We start from the raw sequence: 5,082 nt of genomic DNA on the forward strand, positions 1-5,082 counted from the left end.
GGGGGTCTGATTTTGGTGGTGATTATTCATGGGTTTTGGTTTCCTTTCTTTTCCCCTTTTTAATTTGTTTTTCCTTTTATTTTATTTTCTTTTTATTATTTTTAGTTCAATTATAAGGACTTGCTTGCAAATTAAATAAAGTTCCTAGCTACATGCTTACTATTGGAGAATAAAAAATTGAGCAACATGCTAGCAATTGTAGCCCAACCAAGCTACATGCTTGATTGAAAAAGAGACAAATAATCTCCATTCATATTGGAACATGTGTATAATTATCTATTATTTTTTTAAAACTTTATTTTTTTGCAAACTACAATATATTGTGGCTTACCATTGAAACAAGTTGTTGCTTAAAAAGTGTTGTAGCTTAGAAATTTATGTGGAAAAGCAAGCTACAAAGCATTGTAGCTTGCCATTGGAGATGCTCTAAAGTTTGATTAGTTTTATTTCTTTTTTATTTTATTTTATTTTTAAACTTGTATTATTAATACCCCTCTTGGGGTTATTTCTCTCAACTTTTAATCAACTATTATTCTTATTAGATTAGATTAGATTAGATTAGATTAGTTTAGTCTATTTTATTTTCTCTCTCTTAGGGTTAGATTAGGAGTCTCTTTCTTTAGTTTAGGAGTAGTTTTAGAGAGAGAAAGATTGGATTTTTCATGGAGTTTTTGAGAGATTGAAGAAGTAACTATGTGGAATCTATTCTCATCTATTCAATGAGCATTTCTAACTTTCTCTCATCTTTATTGCTTTCCTTTTATTTCTTGTTTTTGTTTATTTGTTTATTGATTAGAGTTGTTAATTAGTTTAATAGTTTATGCTTTAATTCTAATTTTATCTTGCTTTTCATGTTCTTCTTTATCATGTTAATTTAGATTTTATTCTAGGGAATTGAATGAAGATTATGTTGATGAATTGAATGATTTATTGTGATTTGTATGCAATTGATTCTTGATTATTGTGTATGGATGATGCTTATATGGATTAGAATCTTTCTAGCTAATTGATTCTATGTTCTTAATTGTGCTTTCAATCAATTATGCCAAAGTGAGTTGTTTGAGATTCTAAATTCCTCCATACCTATGCTAGGTTAGTTGCACGAGAGTGAATTATCTTAGTAGAATAATTAGCATGCTTAATTGTGCGAGAGTGAGTTGAGTGTGTTGATTGTTCCTAATTAAGGCCATTTTCATCCAATTGCAATGTTGTTGTTGAATGCATTAATGTAATTGAATTCCACTTTCCCTAGTTTTAGTTGTTTGCTCTAAGTAGTGTTTAGTTGTACTTCTCTCTATATCTCGACCATCCTAGTTGTCTAATTAGCATAAATTAATACACTTAGTCCTCGTGGTTTGACCCTTTACTTGCCACTAACTAGTTTAGTGTAGAGTTTAGGTATTATAAATTTCTAATTTGGTTAGGGTTAGTAGTACCAACGACCAATAAACCCACGATCAACTTCGTCGGAGGTCATCACCCTTTGTGAGTCTTGGCTTTCGCAAGTAAGATCTCCATCCGGTTGAGAGAAGCACGCTATAAGGGTAATTTAATTTTTTTATCTAATCTTGTTATTTATACATTTTGTTATATTAATCGTGAGTTTTTTCCTTAGGCTCGGGTTTTATTTTCCGCGATGAGTCAGACTCATTGAAACCCAATAGTGGTATCAGAGCCAAGTTCATTTATTTTAATAATAAAAAATTTCAAGGTGTTTGTTATGATTTTATTTTTCTAGTTTATGTTACTAATTAGATTAGTAGCTCGGTTTTATTAATTTTAATCCCGTTTTAATGTGATTTTAGGCCCCGTACCCAGATTTTCGCCCAAAAATAGTGAATTTTCGGTGGAAACAATGTTTTGGAAAGTTTTCAACCCTTTTTTCGACCAGAAATGCCTCTTTTCGAGGGTTTTTTGTTTTTGACGAAAATTTTTAAATCTTTTAAACTTGAATCATAATGGCATATTTATGTTGATTATGTATTTGGTTCTTTCCTTAATGTTTCTGCATTTTTTGACCTCTTTAAGTATGGTTACTTTGTAGTAATTAGTGCTCGAAAGATTGGTTAAATTTTCACATAATTGCAAATCCATTGCATTAAGTGTGAAAAATTTAATATTTGAGGCTTCTAAGTACTAAAGATCCAATCTGTAATTGTTTTAAGTGATTGGAATTTTGAGTTACTAAATTCCATCAATTTTTGTTGAACCTTTTGATTTAACCATTTATTGAGTTGATTGGAATCATAAAGTTTCAATCTTGTGATAGAAATTTCATTTATCTTCATATTAGAAGATATAATTTTCAAGGATTCACAAGTTAAAGTTCGAATCTTTATTTGAATTTTGTGTTCATAATTCCAACTCCCCTTTATTTTTGTCAAATCCATGATTAATTTAAATTAATTAAATTAATAGTGAGAATAGATTTATTCATTTTATTGCATCAAGTTGAACCAATTTTATTAAAAAATAGTTCTTGGAAATAATTTTGGTTTGTGCACTTGGATGAATTTATTTAAATTGGACTTGTTATAATTTTCATTTTGCTCATTAAATTAATTCTAAAATTAATTTGGAATTAATTAATTAAGCTATGCAAATATTCGGAATTAATCCCGAGAGTGTGGCAAGCAAACCAAGGACGCACCACCCTCGGCCAGCCGGGCTGCTATGCAGCCCACATGCGGCTGCCAAGGCGTGGGTGCGCTTGGTGCGTGCCACACAAGTTGCGTGGCTGGTGCACCTAGCAACAGTAGCAACACAGCAACAACAACCAGGCAGCAGCATGCTGCAGCTGTGCGCGTACTTGCGGCACGATGCGCACAACCCCACACTTGGCACTTAAGCCCCAGTTTTAAGGCTATGTTCATTTGCGTTTTGGCTGTTTATTTATTATGATTATTAATTTTAATCAAAATTTTGGAGGCTAGTCCTCGGTTTTGAGCGGCATTTGCAAAATTTTATTTTGGCAAAATTTTGGGTTTACAAGCTTAATTAATTAGATTAATTAGGATGGATGCGGAATTTAGTGGGAGCTTCAATTTTAATTGCACTAAATTACATAATCGGTTAAACAACTTTGACTAGTTTTAATTAGCCGCGTTAATCGGATTAACCACCTAAATTAGCCACTAGTTTACGAGTGTTTGTGCATTGTTACTTGTTTATCGTTGTAAAATGTATGGGCCATTCACAAATAGTGAATGGATGAATGGAATGTATATTCTCCCACAGGTTTTATAAAATTGGCAACTAGTGGGGCCCGATTTGGATAGAAAATACAGACTGTGTTCCGTCCTGTATTTTTGTAAATCTAAATACGGTCTGCGAACTGTTGAGTATTTTTGTACCTTAATATTTAAATTAGTCCTAATCGTAGATACTAGTATTTTTGTACCTTAATATTTAAGTTAGTCCTAATCGTAGAATGTATTGGTTATGTCTTGAAAACGGAGGTTCTTGGAAGACGAAGCCATGAAGTTGCAAATGACGACCCTTGAAGACTTGAAGACTCAAGGGGTCATGCTAGTTGCCAAATACATCATTTATTTATTTTTCGATATATATTTATGATTATATATGAATTATATGTTAGATGCATGTTTAGGATTTCGAATGTTGCGATGATTAATTAAGTTCACTTAAATCAACCAACATAGAAACCCTAGGTCCCTAAATTATTGAGAAAAATTTGCCACTCCAAAACAATACTTACCGACCTATTGAGAGTAGTGATGGGCTACGTCAAAGCGAGGCATCACTATTTCTCCCTAGGATACGTAAGGCATACCGGGTATGCATGTTAGCTTTGGTTATACTCAACGATATGAGTGAGTCCTAACATGTCGTGGCAAAGTGGATAAATTGTTAAGAGAGCATTAGATGCGACGATTTATCTAACCAAGAGTGGCATGGAGCCATTAGCAAAAATATACTTACCTTAGAATATTGAGTGTTAAGACAAGCCAAAGCATGCTTAACTACTCATTGATTCTTTTGATCTTGGAATCGACTTATTCTTACCAAGTGGGAATAATTTAATGTGTGAATAAGACGTTTAAATAAGTTTGATTAATATGCATGATTTCAATATTATTTAAATATTATGAATGGTTTGTCATTTTAAATTCTTTCAATTGTAGAACAATGTCTGCAAATAACTCAAACAACAAATTCTCGTTGCGCTCAATTCTCGCAAAGGAGAAGTTGTGTGGGACAAATTTTCTTGATTGGCAAAGGAACTTGCGTATAGTTCTCATGCAAGAGCAAAAGGAATATATCCTTGATGAGGAAAAGCCCGAGACTCCCAATGAGGAGGCGAGAAAACCCTCACCGAGCTTCATGGTATGTTGAAGCAAGCCGAGCAAACGCTCAAGGATGAGGGGAAGCATGATATGCTCATGACCAAAAAGGGCAAGCCGTTCAAACACTTAGGCAAGATGAAGAAAGGCTTAAGGGGAAGGGTAAGAAGACCTTTCCGCCTAAGTCAAAAGCTATCAAGGATATTAAGGAGAAGAAGGTAGCATCTTCTAAATCTGATTGCGAATGCTTTTATTGCAAGAAGAAGGGACATTAGAAGAGAGATTGCCTCAAATTCAAGGAAGATAAGAAGAACGGAACCGTTGCTTCTGGATCAGGGGTATTAGATACCGGATATGGCTCACACCTTTGTTCCAATTCTCAGGGACTAAGGAACACTAGGAAGCTAGCGAAGGGAGAGGTTGAACTTCGGGCCGGTAATGGAGCCAATTGCAGCCATATCCGTAGGAACTCTCAGTCTTTGCCCTCAGGGCTAGTTTTTGAACTTGATAACTGTTATTACGTTCCCAACATTACCAAAAACATTATTTCAATTTCGGCGTTGGACGCCAAAGGTTTTGAATTTCGAGTAAAGGACAATGTATGTTTGTTTTATCTCGATAATGTTTTATATGGTATTGCACATTCTGAAAATGGTCTTTATGTGCTTTCATTAGACAAACAAGTTTGTAATGTTAATAATACCACGAAGAAAGCTAAGACCATTGAGTCAAATCAGACGTACTTGTGGCGTTGTCGTCTTAGCCACGTTAACATCAA

This window comes from Chenopodium album, chromosome 17 (genome assembly GCF_948465745.1).
Source record: "Chenopodium album chromosome 17, dcCheAlbu1.1, whole genome shotgun sequence".
NCBI lineage: Eukaryota > Viridiplantae > Streptophyta > Magnoliopsida > Caryophyllales > Amaranthaceae > Chenopodium > Chenopodium album.